The sequence below is a fragment of the Cynocephalus volans genome, chromosome 5 (genome assembly GCF_027409185.1).
Source record: "Cynocephalus volans isolate mCynVol1 chromosome 5, mCynVol1.pri, whole genome shotgun sequence".
Taxonomy (NCBI): domain Eukaryota; kingdom Metazoa; phylum Chordata; class Mammalia; order Dermoptera; family Cynocephalidae; genus Cynocephalus; species Cynocephalus volans.
The window spans coordinates 21,416,835-21,433,740 of record NC_084464.1 but is presented as its reverse complement, the minus strand read 5'-3'; the positions used below and the strand labels follow the sequence as shown (position 1 = coordinate 21,433,740).

At 46.0% G+C, this 16,906-nt stretch overlaps 1 pseudogene; it reads left to right on the top strand.

Annotated features, from left to right (window-relative positions):
- Nucleotides 1-15,354: 15,354 nt before the first annotated feature.
- LOC134378055 (chloride intracellular channel protein 4-like) lies at nucleotides 15,355-16,107 on the top strand (annotated as a pseudogene).
- Nucleotides 16,108-16,906: the final 799 nt, after the last annotated feature.

Below are 16,906 nucleotides of genomic sequence, written 5' to 3'. Positions count from 1 at the left end.
TGGTCTAATAGCATTATTTTTTCCTTTATCCAAATTATTCTCATTTTAACCCCTAACCGAGGACAAGCACTGAGGATCTGAGAGGTAGAAAGCAATGGAAGCAATTCTGAAAAAGAACATATTGCTTGGGAAAGGAATGGGAGAGGAAGCTGCCCCCAGTAACATGCTGGGGGTGACAGGGGTTGTTTGTTATCTAGGAAGTTGGAACAGAAAATCAGAGGTAAGAAGGTGCCAGAAACAATCAGGTGAATTTACCATGCCTAAAGTGCCTTGTGGGTCTGGTGGTAAATACACTGAGCAGATCACATGATCGTCCCTCTTCTTTTTTGCTTTGGCTTTGACCATGTGGTGAAGAACAGGACTTCGAAGCAACAGATTTCATCATAGGTTGTCTGGATTTCTTCCTGACCAGGATGATGCTGAAAGTTCACCTGCTCTGAGACAGGATCCAGACATTTGCTAGTAAATTACCCCAAAAGAATTGCCCTAAAAAATGGTTCCATTTGATGACTTTTTGTTAAAATCAGATTTTTTTTTATTAACTCAATTCAGAAATGTTAAATGTCCTGACAGTCTTGCTAATGAAAATAAATGGCTAAGAAATGTTTGTTTGTAGTTTTGTTTTTGCTGGCCAGAAAAGATCATACCTCTCTTTCACCTACTAAGAACCTGGGTTTTGTTCTCCCCCAAAAAGATTATAAGCAGAGCATATGGCTAGTGAAGTAAGGTTAGAAAACATTATAGATATAACCTCATATCGATGCCACTACACCTGTGAGAATTGTGCATTTGTTTGTAAAATATAAATTTCCCTAGGCTTGCAATGATTTTATAGTTTCTCAGTTGGTAGAGAACATGTCATTTACTGAAATTGAACTGAAGAACGTGTGATTTGTGCTGGGTCACACAGCTAATTAATGGCCTGCAGCAAGACATGTTCCCAGGAGTCTTGATTCCTGACCAAGTGTTCCTCTAAAGGCCAACATGTCTGACAGAACAGAAAGTTTCTTTGCTTTTGTAAATTCACCATTAGCATCAGGAATAAAATATAGATGTAAATGTCTGCCTTGCTTAAACAATATGTCATACCACCATCAAAATATTCTGACTGGATGCCTGTTAATTGACTCTCTTATCATATGATGTTGTCTAATTTTTATGACTATAACTAAAGTCCTAAGAAGCTCAGTCTATAACAACAGTGGGCATGTCCTTATTCAGTAATATCCACAAAATGTTAGAAGTGATCTGAATACGTTTTGTAAATGCCAATAGCGTCTCTCCACTACCTTTACCTGCAGCACCACTTTTCTTGTCTAGGATGGAAAACACAGAACCAAGCTCTCCTCCAAACCCTCCATTCTGCACCTACCCCCAAGCCCACCTCCAAAGCCATGGGAGACACTTGTCAGCCTCGGCCCTCTCTCCTGCTGGCTACAGCTCCACACTCCTTAGCAACACAGTGCTCCAGGAAGCCCCTAAAACTGAAATGGATTTGGCAAATGAAGGGAAAGTTGTTTAAACGTCCTAGTACTAAGCCCCTTTGCTGACATCCTGACACTTACTCTTTTCTTCTTCATACCTCACCCTCTTTATCCAGAAAGGCAGTGAAGCATTTATTTTCATAGCTTGGTACTTTCTTAATTAGAGTGTACAGAAGCAAATTAACTATTTTTTGACATAAAAATTTTACACACAGCCATCATGGTACTTTGTGACAATAGAATGTTGAGTTTCTAGGTTTCTTTTCCTCTGTCCATTGTTATGACTTCATTTCTTCTGCTACCAACAGCCTCCTGTTCCCTCCATGTCTACCCCTCATCCTCCAAGTCTTTGCATCTAGTGTCCCACTTTATATGCTGAAAGCTATAAAGCGGTGGACTAAACTCATCAGGGGTGTACATGTAAAGTTAGTATCTGTAAAGCTGTACAGGCTCCAGGTGGAAAGAATGTGGGACTGCTGTGGTTGAAGCTCATAGTCCCTTTTGTTAAGATCTGGGTGTGGCTGGATTGTGACACCTAGCACCAAAGACTGGGGCAGATTAAATGGAACCACTTAGCTCTGCTTCTTTCCTGCCTATGTCTGTTACATTTCAAACATCGATTCCCCTGATGCAGGGGTTGGTTTTCTTTTTGTGATGTTAGGTGAGAGCTGCTCAGACCAGAGGTGCAGCCGATAAGTAGGTTGTTCCTGAAGTGTATAGAGTGACTACTGTGGACAAATCGAGTCTCCAACCTATTTTCAGAAGGAGAAGCCCAACTTTGGTAGAGTCAGGAGCTGGATGAAAGGGGTGGGGGACAGATAGGGGCTGGGGGGTGTGGCCTCAAGTGGAAGCAGAGTCCAGGTGTTGTAGAGAAGATCTCTTAGCAATCAGAGGACTTCAAGGGTGGAGGTCTGGTATGAAGGGGTTGTCTCTGAATGTTCACATTGGGCTCTATTTATTTTATCAGCTGAGTCTGTTTCCCAGTTAGTTTGGAATTCTGCTGTGATTTTCCCAAGTGTTGAGTAGGCCTCATGGAACATCTGTCAACACAAGTCCAACATCGCACCCTCCCCAGCACCTGACTAGGAGTAAGAGGTGGGTTGTCCTGTCCCGGGCTGGGTTGAGAACCCTCAGTCCTTCTGCACAGCTGTACCCCACTTTCCTCTGCTGAAGGTGAGCTCGTTATTGGGCTTGACTTTCCCTTCTTGGTTCCATTCTTGTTTAAAGTTAGGCTCCATTTCCAATTCATTAAAGAGTGTAATGACACAGCCACTCAAGACATCTCCCTGGAAAGTCATCAGAGCTGACCACGGCTGGTAAACGTGCTGACCTCCTGTCACTCCTCATCCAGCGTGAGGAAGCTCATCACCTCCTCCTCTTTGCTGGTTGTCACTAGATCCACGGACGTTCGCTGGTTTTACTGAGAAAATCCTGACAGTTACTGAGATTTTCCAGCCCTCTCCTGAGAACAGTCATCGACACAAGAATCACGCTGTCCGTCTTGTGAAAGTTGAGAACATTGATTGTGGCTCCTAGAGATGGTTCTGGTGCCTTTAAGAGTTGGTGTGGACGAGGAGACTGAAGCCTCTTTTATTGCCGTGAGTCAAGTCTGGGGCTCGTTTGGAAGTGCAGTGTCTTCTGGACGCATCCAGAGAGTTCTTTGCTTCCTGTTTTAGGCATCAAGGAAAATGTCAACAATATTGGGGAAGGTTCTGGAATGATTCTGAGTAGAAAATGGCTGTCTCCCTGGTGTGTGCTCGGAGGGTGTCCTTGAGGCTCTCTCAGGTTGAGGGCATCCCGTACTCCAGGGCTTCATGTGTTTGGCCTCATGGCAAGTACTTTGCTTCCATAGCCAGACGGACACCATGGACCATGTAGGACCTGCTACGACAGGCTGTGGTCACGGACCACTGGAAAGTGGTGAACTGGCTCATAGTGGAGTGAACAGCAGTTCAGTGCTAGGATAGGATGCCCATCATTAGGGGGCAGGCACTGAATTTTAATCTTTTTAAATTAAAAAGATTATGTCTTCCAAGAACCCTCATCTGCAATTTTCAAGTGTCAACCAAGGCGAAAGGCCCCCATCCCTCCTCTCCACAGGCTATTTGCTCACTGCAGATGTTTCTTATTCCAGTCTTACCACAGCTGCCAGACAACAGAACAAAGAGCTTAGACAAGTAGGTCCTAGATACTTGGGTTGCCAAAGGCAGAATCGACTCCTCAGTGTGGTTTGCAATCTTGGCAAACCCTGTCTTATCTTAAAATGGAAAGTATATTCTTCAGGAAGAGAAAGATAAATGATAGAACAGAGAGGATCTCAGGGAAGCATTGTTCTTAGACACCCACCCCGGCCCCTTGTGCTCAGGAGGTAGAATGTTGTCTTCTGCACGAGTCCAGCTCCGGCCCAACAGGCCCCTCTCTCCAGGGCTCCAAGCCCTTCCCTTCCCAGATGTCCAGGCTGGGGAGAAGCAGTTCTTGCTGAGCAGGGATGTGCAGCAATACACTTCACAAAGACACGAGGTAATTACTGGCCAGAGCTCTGCATTTTGACAGACTTCTCTCTTCCCGGACTGAACATCTGGATGTGGCTACTCCTCTTTACCTTCCAGCTCCCTGGAGCTGCAGCCCTCAGGCCCTACTCGACCCTCCCCTGTGTTTCACATGGGGACAAGCGTCCAGGGCAGCACAAGTGGCAGCCCCCCACTGTGCTGGGCATTTTTTACTTCAATGCAGGTGGCAGCATGGGGCAGCCACACCTGGAGGCAGCAGGAGCTGTACTGGAACGATGCTGTGTCACTGCAGCCCTGTCACTGTGGAGAAGTCCTTCCTCAGTGTGATCTTAGGTCTCCTTGTTTATAATGCTGGGGACACCCAGTGATGGCCACCTCCTCCCAGGCTGGTCTGAGTGTGATCACATGGTGCAGAGCAGGCTGGGAGCTACCAAGGACTGTGCAGAGGAAGCAGTACATTGACTGAAGAAGTTGGCCTGGCAAGTGGTGCAAAGGGTCCTGGCCTTGGATACAGGACACCATGGTGGTGAAACTGCTGATGGCACAGGCATGTGCGCTCAGCATGCCTGAGTTCACCTGACACTGGGGCAGCAGGTCCTCTGCAGGCCTACAGCACCTTCTCCCCAGACAGGTGCACACACACACACACACACACACACATACATACATACACACACATCTCTGCACACCCACACCTATGTGCATACCCACACCACTGAAGTTAACACCTACAAACACACAACCCTGCACACACACAGACACCTAAAGACACAAACCTCCACATGCCTCCACACACTCACACCTGCAGGCACACGCCTGCACACACACATGTGCACACACACACACACGTGCCTGCACACAGGGAAAGAACAGGAAAGAGGAACACCACAGTGGACACCCACTGGGCATCTGGGTGGAAGGACTGTGTTTTTAATGTTATTCTTCATTCATATTGAACTACTGATTTACTTATAATCATTATTGTCTTTGTAATATGTGCCTACAAAAATTGAAACTGGGCAATGTACTTTACTTAGTAGGTGAGTGTTTAGTGGATAGTATTTAATGTGATGTTAATGTTTATATAAACAAACTAATGTGCATATTAAAAATATTCACATATCACGTAAAGGAGAATAAAAGGTTTTGAAAGTCCCACCCAGCAGAGCTGCTCCTCATTCATGGCTTGGTCACATCTCCCAGCCTGTCTCTCCCATTTGACTTCCTCTGTCCTGTGTCTGTCTGTCTCACTGTCTCACCTAAACAGTCATTTACATACAGGTGTGTATGCATATTGACAACACATAGATGTTTTTCAACATGAGACCCTCAATACAGACTGACCTTCATGACATGTTTACATGACAATTTCTGTGTGCAGCTCAGCAGCTGCTCAATTTAACACCGAGCCCCTCTACAAGATGTTAGAGATGTGGCCAGCCCCTTCCTACCTCCACCAGTGCTGTGATGAAGACACTTCAACAGAAATCTTGAAAACCTGGGCCGTTGTGGTTGTGGAATAACCTCCCCAGATTACAGCAACTTGGCAGATGGACACGTGTGTTCACTTTGATAGAAGTTGCTGAGTGGTTCCTGAGATGGGGTATCTGCGCACATGTCTCCCAGGACATCCGCTGGGACCTCTTCTCCCACATTCTCACCAGAGCTGGTCATCACCAGACATAAAGACCTGCCCATCTGATGGGGCAATGACATCTCGATAATGTGTAAATTGTTGTGTGTCATCATAAGCGATGTCGTGGATGTCTGACATTTACTGGCCATATGAATTGCTTCCCTTTGGAACTGCAGGAATATATCCTTTGTCCCCTTAAAAACATGGATAAATGAAAACTCTTTGTACCACTAGGATGCATATTACCCTTTCTCTGCCCATGAAGAATTTTCCAATCTGGGATTTGTCTTTTAAGCTTTTGATATTATTCTTGTTTTGTTTTGACCAGGAAATGTCAGTCTTTTCCTCTGTGGTGTCTGGCTCTCCAGTCATTCAAAAGTAGTTCCTATTTCAAGATTATGAGAATAATATCTATCAGGGCTCTGTTTTCTATATATAGTCTTTGATTTTTTCTGTAATTTTCCTCTTACTAAAAACATAAAATAAAAATTTATCAGTTCCTTCTCATATTATGTGGCCAGACAGAAAAGGCCACATAACATATAACTGTACTGATAGGGACAATCCACGATAGGTAAATTCACACACAGAGAAAATGGAGTGGTTGTCAGGGACTAGGAGAGGCAGGATGGGGAGTGACAGCTTAATGGCTGCAGAGTTGATGAAGCTGTCCTGTCACTAGACAGAGGTGAGGGTTGCACCACATGAGAAATGTACTTCATGCCACTGAATGGTAATTTTAAAAATATTAAAACACTTTATTTTATACAAGGGATATAAGTGAAGAGGAAAGATGATAAAATTTGAGGAGAGGCAGGACAAAGACAAAAATGAGGACAAGCACAGTGGCAGGGAAGGGGAAGGACAGCTCTGGAGTGGGGACTGGTGAGGGTGTTTGTGGGAGCTCTGGAGCCAGGGCTCGCCTGGATGCTGGTGTTTCTTCTACTCTGGCTTGGGCTCTGGATCTTGCTCAGGCTCTGGCTCTTCCTTGGGCTCTGGCTCTAGCTCAGGATCTTGCTCGTGCTCCAGTTCTAGCTCTGGATTGTCCTCTGGATCTTTCTCCTGCTCTTTCTCTGGCTTGGGCTCTGGCTCTTGCTCTGAGTTAGACTCTGGCTCTTGCTCTGTATCTGGATCTAGCTCTTGCTCTTTCTCTGGCTTGGGCTCTGGCTCTTGCTTTGAGTTAGATTCTGGCTCTTGCTCTGTATCTAGATTTAGCTTTTGCTCTGGCTCTGGCTTGGGCTCTGGATCTTGCTCAGGCTCTGGCTCTGGTAGTGGAGGTGGAGCTGGAGCTGGAGCTGAAGATGTCTTTAGCCCTTGGGACAGTTGTTCAGCCTGGGCAGAAGCTGGGACTGGAGGGACATCAATTGAAAATATCAACATGAGTTTCTATGTCTCTTCCAATGACACTGTCTTTCTGAGAAGCCCAAGTCCAGAGACCCAGCCTCAGGAAGTCTTCCCATACTGCAGAACACTGAATGATTGTTCTGATTACTCAGTGCCCCTGTCCCCAGCCTGCTTCTAGAAACTCTCCTCTGTGTGGCCTGGCCCAGCCCCCTCCCCAAACCCTCACAGGCACCCACCCTCTTCCTCCTCACCCTCAGTCTCCGCCTCACTGGGCTCCAGGTGCTCCAGCTTCTCCAGCTGGGCCAGAAGAAGATCAGCCTTGCGCTCCACCTCTGAGCCTGGCAGATTGATGTTTACATATGCCAACAGAAACTTCAAAGAAGGAAAATCAGGAGCCTCGTAGAAGTCAATGGAATAAAATTCCAGCCAGATCGTTAGGATGGAAGACATGGCGCTGGGGGGAGACAGGCGGGCTGCAGAATCAGAGGCCTGGCCTATCCCTCTATGCTGCCCTCCCAGGGCTCCCCTGAGTGAGCTGCCGTCTTGTACCCTCTGCCCCTGCCTGTCCATAGACCAGCCCCTCCAATGTCCAGTATGACAGCCCTGGCAGAGATGGGCCTGGCAACCAAGGAGGGGCTGGCAAAAGCCTCCGTGGGGGGAGCCTTCAATTTCCTTGCAGGGAAATCCTGAACCCTCAGCCCTGTAGCAGGAATCATAAGATGTGTGGGAGCCAGAGATCTGCCAGCTCCCCCATCTACAGGCTCCCATACACCACACACAGTTCTGTGGAGATGGGAGCCCTTCCATCAGCACCCAAACCCCACTTACCATTTTAGCTGCTCCAGGGGTCCGCCATCCCCGTGATAAGCCGAAATGATGCTTTTGTATCTAGAGGAGACCAGGGCAGTGTCACATCTACCATATGGTGGCACTACCTGCTCCTCACGTATATTGTGGTTGTCTGACCTCTGACTAGAATGGAAACCCAGGAGGGCAGGGAATATAGTGTCCTCGGTTCTTTGGAATATAGTCAGTGCCCAGAAAGTCACTGCACATAGTGTGACTTCAAATATGTTTGTTGAAGGAATGAACCCCATCCGACTCCTCCCAAGATATCTGGGTGCACCTGAAGCCCCTCTGCCAGCCCCCGGTCTCCCTGCTTTGAATACACCCAGAAGCCTACAGATAGGATTTCAAATGTGAAAACTGTGAAGCCCAAGTCAACGAGGTCAGTGAGGGTGTGACAGAGACTTCCTCGTGAGGGGGCAGGAATCCTGAATGAGGACGACCGTGGCCCCTCCAGCAGACCTTTCCACAGGGCTGGACTCAGGAGCAGCACTTTCCATGGGGGACCCACTGAAGTTTGTTCCTGTTACCACTCACTGAACACAGGTGGAAACTGAGGCTCAGAGGGGTGTGGTGACAGTCCCAAGACTCACAGCTGGGAGGCGGCTGAGTGACACTGTGTGATCGAGGGACAGAGTGCTCACCTGAGGAAAAGCAGATCCAGCGCCTGCTGGGGAGTGGCGAAGTTTCTGTAGTTTAGCAGAAACGTGTGCACATAGGAGTCATTGCCACGCATGACAGTGGGCACCAGGTACTCCACCCACTTTTGCAGGGTGCCTGCTGGGACAGGCCATAACATGTGGGTGGCATCTGGGCTCCGGGAAGACTTCTCTTCACTCTATGTCAGGACAGGGAAGAGATGCACAGTGACGGCACCGTGAACACCCTGGACGGAAGGGGCCGGAGGCCAGTCTTAACCCCAGGGAGGACATGAGAAGTGAGCCTGAGGGCCCAGGGTTAATGTACAGGGTGGTGGTTGCCACTCCGGCGGTCCCCTTTCACCCTCTAGCCAGGACATGAGGTGTGAACGCACCAGGACCAGCAGGTTTATAAACACCCCACCCTCTGCCTCTGCCCAGGGAGGTTGTCCCATGTCCCCATTCCCCCACACTCAGGAGGAGGGTGTGCGGTCACCCAGGGAGGCTCACAGTGCTGGCCTAGCCTGGCCCGCCCTCCCCTGGGACACCTGAAATTACCTTCGGGGACCTCCTGCCAAACGGCCACCGGAGTCCAGGGCAAGGGCTGACCCAGCGCCGGAAGCAGCGGACAAGCCTCTCAGCACAGGGCTGCCTGGGGCTACCGCCCCGGGACCTCGGGATACAGCAGAACATCTCACTCTGCCTGTGGCCAAGTGAGCTGGGGAAGGGGCTTTGTATAGAATGTGGGTGCCAGGTTACCGAGTTCCGAGTTCTGTTGGGGTCTGTCATCAAGGAAGTGAGGTCACTTCCTGGTACCTCATTTCCTGAACCCCTCCTCTGTGCACAAGACGGCAAGTGCCCCTCTGGGTACCTGACTGCTGACCCTCCTTCCCCATGACCTCTCTCTATTGCCCACATTTCCACCAACACTGCCTGATCGCACCCCTGTGCAAGGCCTGGGTGCAGCCAGCATCACAGCTTGGAGGAGATACATGTAGGTTCAGCCCCAGCACCTCCTTCTTATCACTTATGTGACCCTGGACAAGCCACGGTGATTCTCAGGACCTCCCCAGTCTCCCCTTCGGCACAGTCGTGATCATTCTAGCATCTCCTTCCTAAGGATGTCATCAGGGATGTGTGAGCAAACATCCCTGAAACCTATGACCGGTGTCACATGTAGGTAACGAACAAAACTAGAGATAAAAATCCATGATGGTGTGGAAGGTAGCATGGAATACGACTGACCGGTCTGGTTTCTGCCACTGTGGTTAACATAAAATGTTTGATATTTACTAAAGAAATCTGTTTACCTTCATAACTGTATAATAGGGTCATTAAAGACAATAGATACAGTCGTTTAAAAGTAATAAAATTTAAAACAAAGTGTATTTAATTTAAAATTGAATTGCCAGCAAACGGGTGTCCTAATGAACACTTGTGTCAACATAAGCTCTAACCAAATTAAGAGACATCATTTGTATCACAGGAAACTAAATCAGCAGTGAGACCCCAAAAGGCACTTCCTCTGGTGGGGATACAGTCATTGTCACAGATGACCTGGCTGATGGAATTAAGTCAGGACAAGTGAGATTCAAGATTCTTCTTAACTTAAATGAATATGGAAAAGCAGGCGAATGCTGTCAAGATTTGAGAAGTTGGAAAAAAAAAAAGAGTCAACAATAAAAAGGAACCTCCAATGAAGTCAGCAAGTTAAAAGGAAGAAAAGAGTCTGGGGAGCATTTTGAGGGTAGAAATAGATCTTGATCTCTGGTCATTGCATTAAAAAATAAGAACGTTTATGCCATATCAGCTATCCATCTATTTAAATGAATTTTTTTTTTCTCAAAGTTTCTCTACCAATTTATAATATAGAAGCTGGGGTGGTGATAGAAAATGAAGTGGCAAAAAGTCTTATCACATGTTTGATCTGGTCATTTCTGAAACAAGTGACATTTTAATTGTTGGGAGATCAGTAGCTCATATAGTGAGTTGTATTTTATGGGGCCACACTTCAAAAGCCACTCACCTCTGTGAATTTAAACAGCCAGAGCATCTGTAATATGGTGTCCATCTAACTCCTAGTTAATCTGACAAAATGTTTAAGGAAAACATCAAATTGTGTTGTGGTTCCAAAGGCAAACCTTTTCATTATACCTTGTTGTCAATTTCTCTTTTATCTTCCCTCATTCTCGTGAGTGCTGTAGAGCTCTAAGTCAGCACTTCATTGCAGACCTAAATGTCTGTAAAAAGGACAACAGAGCCAAGCCTGGTACCCACAGAAGTAACTAAGGACTTGAAGGGAGCAGCAGGATCTTGCTGCAAGGTAAGGCTCTTGCATCTGGCGTCTCCTCTGATGTAAAATGTTAAATGATGACATCAATTGTATTGACCCACTTGTCAGGTGGGCTTTTTCTCCTGTGGGACTCTTGAGAGAAACAGTTTTAGCGGGTCTTAATAAATAATTCTGTCGAGAATCCAATGCCAAAATAGTATGGTTAAAGACTCTCAATGCAAAGCTGCTGGAATTTCTCAAAACAGAGTGTCAGCAGGACCAGTCTCAGTCCCCAGCAGACAATGAGGCAGCCTGCACCGTGCAAATGAGACCAGGCTTGAGATGGGATGAATCTATCTTCTTTTCCTACTTGTCTGACACTCGCTTTGAGGAAGGTTGTAAATGCAAGAGAGACTGTGGTATACTTCCTCAGACTGGCATTTCTGCCCCTAGTCACCATTCGATTATCTTCCAAATTGCTGTGTTTCAGAGAGAGAAAGATTTTTTATGGCTTGCTGAAACAACCACAAGAGCCAGCGAAGAGATGGCTAAGCGGCCAAGCATAGTAATTCCATTGGTAAATGACAAAATCTTTGTGTGTATGACATTTCCAAAATTACTACAAGAGATGAATCTAAAATACAAAATGTCAGAGGATGAAGAAGTACATCAAGGACATTTTCAGGGAGAGGGAAGAGAACCACTAAGAGATGAGGTCACAAAAATATACATAGTGTTAAAAACTGCATCAAGTCTGTCGGGAAAGGCAAAGGCTGGCGATAGCTCCAATGATAAAATGTGTTTTTGTTCCTGCCAAACAGAACCAAAAGTATCTTGGACTAGTTGATATAGCAACCCCAAATTTTCTTCCCCTGTGTCAGAAACAAATGAACAAAAAATAATTACCTCCTGCCACAGTCAAGGAAAATTTACTCTTTCGCAGCTTGACAAAATGTCACTGAATTACATCCGTCCCTTGCTTTCACCTAGCAAAATTCTGGCTCCCCAAAGGAATATGCTAGGCTATTTCGTATTCAGTGAATATAAGAAAAGTACAAAATTTAGGATGAAAACAAAAACAAGAAAAGCACCAAAATATAGAAAACTTGACAGGAAAGAGAAGTCATCTGAGGTGTTTTGCTTTCAGAATAAAAATGCTGTTGCTCAAAGTCTGCTCATTCCACTGGGCGCTACCCAGTAGCATCAAGCTTTCCCACTAAGCACACAATTCTGCTGCCGGTCACTCTCCTGGCAGTTAGCGGGAGACTGACAGGTAAAAAAGCAAATTTTCAAGCAATGCAATTCTGTAATAAAAAAATACACTCACAAAAACTCACATAAATGTGCATTGTGTATGTAATTGATATGGGGACATTTAAGATATTTATTTCATTCCATTTACAATACAAGTCTAACATAGGTGCATCTCTATACTTACACTGTGAGTGGGAGAAGTTGGCTTCCATAAAAAAGAGAGAGATGATCATTGCCTTGGACTGGGTGTCTCCCCAAAACTTGACCACCACTGTGACAGTGTTGAAGAAGTTAGGAAATCCTATTATGGTCATTGAAAGGTGGGGCCTTGAAGACGTGACTAGATTGCAGGACCATGCCATAGTGAATGGATTAAAAATGGTGGTCATGGGCATGTCTCGGAGGGCTTTAAAAGGAGAGTGAATGAGGAGGTTAGTCTCCCTCTGTTTCTCTGCCTCCACCATCTTGCAATGTGAGACCCCTGGGTCACTGTCACCACTTGTATTCCTTGGACTTCAGACGTCCCAGCCTCTGAAGAATAAGCAATAAATTCTGTTTTCTTTATAAATCACCCAGTTTCAAGTATTTATGTTATAAGCAACAGAAACAGACTAAGACAGTCATCTACTCCTGTACAAAAAGAACTGAAAGTCATACAAGGCCCCATTCATTGAGAAGCCCCAAGTCTGCAGAGGAAATGCCCACTTTACACATCTGTAAGCCTACGCTGCTAACAGATTTCTGAATGAGGGCACAATGTTATAGCATCAAGGGTGGCTTACCTTTGACATCAGGCTGGGCCAGGAGACAAACTCCTGAAGGTTAAGGTGAAAGAGTTGCTTATAGGTGTTTGAGAAGTCTCCTGAGGGAGTAGGGCCAAAGGTGTATCACTCCAGATGTCGCAGTACCATTTCCAGATACTATCCCTTAGATCTTGCTCCAAAGAATTCCCCATCTTGACATCGGTTTTTCTCAACTGTAAGGTGAAGGGGGTCAGACACAATGAGTTAACTGACAAGTCTAAGGCTCAGTCCCCTCATGGAAAATAAGGTAGTAATAATTCCCTTGTTTGGGTCACTGTGAGAATCTTGTTAAGGCAAATTCAATTATGGACTCAAGACTTAGGCTCATAACTTTTGAGCATCTTTTTAAAAGATTTTGAGTAATTCCTTGGTAAAGGCATTTGGAACATATTGATTTCTGACATTTATCCTGGAAATATTTCAGATGGAAAACATTGCCTCCTTTGTTGATAGTATTCAGCAATAGCCAATAGGCTTAATTCTTTGTAAAAAATGTGCCAAAAAATATGCCTTTTGACTCATGGTTCTGGCAGGTGATGAACTAAGTTAAGAGTTCGTGTTATCTCACTCCACCATCCTGCCAGAACCAGGAGTCAAAGGCATATTTTATTTTTAGAATTTGTTCTATAGACACCTGGGAATCTAGGTAAGATATGAGCAAAAGGTGTTTCCATGCATAAACACTCAAGAACAAAAGGCATCTTCTTGAGTACCAGAAATAAAGACAAGATTAGAAACCAGAGAGGGAAGTGGGTAACCTGAGGCTGTGGCTACCAAGGAGAGGGGAGAACAGACTCTCAATCTCATTGATCTAAAGGTTTGGATTTTTAGTGGCCATTCAGGATATGAATGAGGCCTTGGGACCAGCAGGTATAGAGTGTTGAAAGACAGTCTCCTGCATAAATGTAGGATACTCAAAGTGTGTCTAAAAGGCATAGACTACACACAAAAAAATCTGTCCATTAGATAAAGATAAAAGATGGAGATAAAAATCTCTATTAGAGAACTAATAAGAAATTTATCTTCCTCCAAATTCTGTTCAAAATTGTAATTCTCCTAAAAATCTTCAATAGAATTCCTATGATGGAAAAAAATGTATAGTAGTTGAAATTAAAAATTCAAAAGGCATATTACACAAAGATTAGACCCTCTGAGTAGAAAACTAATGAACTAGAAGCCAGATCTGAGGAAACTTCTTAGACTGCAGCACTAATAGATAAAAAGATGGAAAAAGTGAAGTGACTTGAACAGACATAGAAGAGGAGTTCTAACACACCTCTTATACAATTTCCAGAAGTGCAGAATAGAGGGAAGGAGAGAAAGACATTACGTGAAGAGATAACAGCTATGAATCTCTCAGACGCATTGGAAGATGTGAACGCTCAGATTAAGGGAACAGAAATTCTGAGCAGAACAAAGTTAGACTAATGCACGTGGACACAGTATAATGCTACTGCAGACAGAGTCAGCAGAGGACTGAAGACAATTGAACAACACATTCAAAATTCTGAGAGAAAATTAATAAAACATATTACTCAACCAATCTATCATTCAAGAGTTGGGGCTGGGGTGTTGCAATTGAATAGAAACATTATTTGACTAAGAATATTGTTATTAGTTTCCTAGGACTTCCATAAGAAAGTACCACAAACATAGTGGCTTAAAACAACAGAAATTTGTGGTCTCAGTTCTAGGGGCGGGAAGGTCCAAATCGAGGTGTTGGGGCACCAGGCTCCCTCTGACGGTGCGGGGGTCTGTGCCTTTCTCCCGGCTTCCGGTAGCGCCAGGGGTTCCTTGTCCTGTACACGCGTCCCTCCAATCCTCATCTCCACGTGGTGTTCTTCTTGTGTGTCTTCATGTCACCTTCCCTCTGTGTGTGTCTGTCTCTGTCTCCAAATTTCCAAACACTGGTCATACTGGATTAGGGCCCATACTGATAACCTCATCTTAATTTAGTTAAATCTAAAAAAAAAAAAAAAAAAAAAAAAAAACAAAGGTCGCGCGCGGGGCTTGGGGCGGTGCTGTGCAGCCGAGGCCGCGGCCAGCTCGATGCCGCGACTGTGCAACGAGTGCAGCGCGGCGGCAGCCAGCAGTCCCAGCGACCCCGGAGCAGCAGCAGCAGCCACAGGGACCCCGGAGTAGCAGCAGCAGCCACAACGACCCCGGAGCAGAAGCAGTAGCAGCCACAGCGACCACGGAGCAGCAGCAGCCGCCACACGACCCCGGAGCAACAGCAGCAGCAGCAGCCACAGCGACCCCGGAGCAGAAGCAGCAGCAGCAGCAGCCACAGCGACCCCGGAGCAGCAGCAGCAGCCACAGCGACCCCGGAGCAGCAGCAGCCGTCCCAGCGACCCCGGAGCAGAAGCAGCCGCCGCAGCGACCCCGGAGCAGCAGCAGCCGCCACAGCGACCCCGGAGCAGCAGCAGCCGCCACAGCGACCCCGGAGCAGCAGCCGCCGCCGCAGCGACCCAGGAGCAGAAGCAGCAGCAGCAGCAGCGACCCCGGAGCAGAAGCAGCCGCCGCCGCCGCCGCCGCCCGCGGAGCACAGCCGAGCCGGCCAAGGCGTTGTCGATGCCGCTGAACGGACAGAAGGAGGAGGACAAAGAGCCCCTCCTCGAGCTCTTCGTCAAGGCTGGCAGTGATGGGGAAAGCGTAGGAAAACGCCCCTTTTCCCAGAGGCTCTTCATGATTCTTTGGCTCAAAGGAGTTGTATTTAGTGCGGCAACCTTTGACCTGAAAAGGAAGCCTGCAGACCTGCAGAACTCGGCTCCTGGGACCCACCCGCCATTTATAACTTTTAACAATGAAGTCAAAACGGATGTCAATAAGATCGAGGAATTTCTTGAAGATGTCTCATGCCCTCCCAAGTACTTAACGCTTTCACCAGAACAGCCCGCATCAAACACTGCTGGAATGGACATCTTTGCCAAATTCTCTGCATCTATCAGGAATTCAAGGCCAGAGGCTAACGAAGCACTGGAGAGGGGTCTCTTGAAAACACTGCGGAAACTGGATGAATATCTGAATTCTCCCCACCTGATGAACTTGATGAGACTAGTATGGAGGACATTAAGTTTTCTACACGTAAATTTCTGGACGGCAATGAAATGACATTAGCTGATGGCAACCTGCTGCCCAAACTGCACATTGTCAAGGTGGTGGCCAAAAAATATCGCAACTTTGATATCCCAAAAGGAATGACTGGCATCTGGAGATACTTAACTAAGGCTTATAGTAGGGATGAGTTCACCAATACCTGTCCCAGTGGTCAGGAGGTTGAAATAGCATATAGTGATGTAGCCAAAAGACTTACCAAGTAAAATAGCACTTACGAGAGAGCTATCTTTCTGTCTTCCCCTAAGAATATGCTTTTCCTAACAGACTGCTCTTATTCCTATAAAGGAGAAATTGTATTTTGCATGAACATGCAGTTATTCAAGATTCGGGCCAAGGATAGGCAAGGTATAGCAGTTAACTTAAAATGTACACTCCTAAGCAGTATTATTGTAAAATCCTTTTACCCTGCCTACCTCCCATATCCTCCCCCCTCTCATTTGGAGACCCTCCAACACAAACTTCACTGCAGAGGTAGTTTGCCATCTCTCTGGAGACCTCGCCCTTGTGTGCATTCACTGTGTATAGAAGGCAGAACTTTTGAGGTGCAATGTTTAACTGTTAAAATAGTAGCCATGACTTCATCAGTCACCCCCAAACTGGTGCATAATGCATGGTACAAGGAATACTTATGGTTTTTTTTTTTGAAATTTTGTAATATTTAGTAAGAGTATATGAAAGGATTGCTACTGTATCAGAAATAGTCTATCCTGGGTGTATACTAAGGGATATTACCACCAGAGAAGAGCCTTCTACAAAAAGTCACTACAGATTTCGCTATTTTGCTTTGTAGATAGATTTTTACTTTTGCCTAAAAGCATTTATCCACACCAATTGTAACACCTGACACTATGTAGAAGCTAAAAGTTTAGAGGGAGGGGTGTATTCTCAAGTTCTTCCTCAAGCATTTTATCCTTACAAGAGAAACTGATAGGTACCTGATACTCTGTCTAAATGTATTGCGTGTTACGTGTATTTTGCCCAGTGCCATTCATTTGGAACATT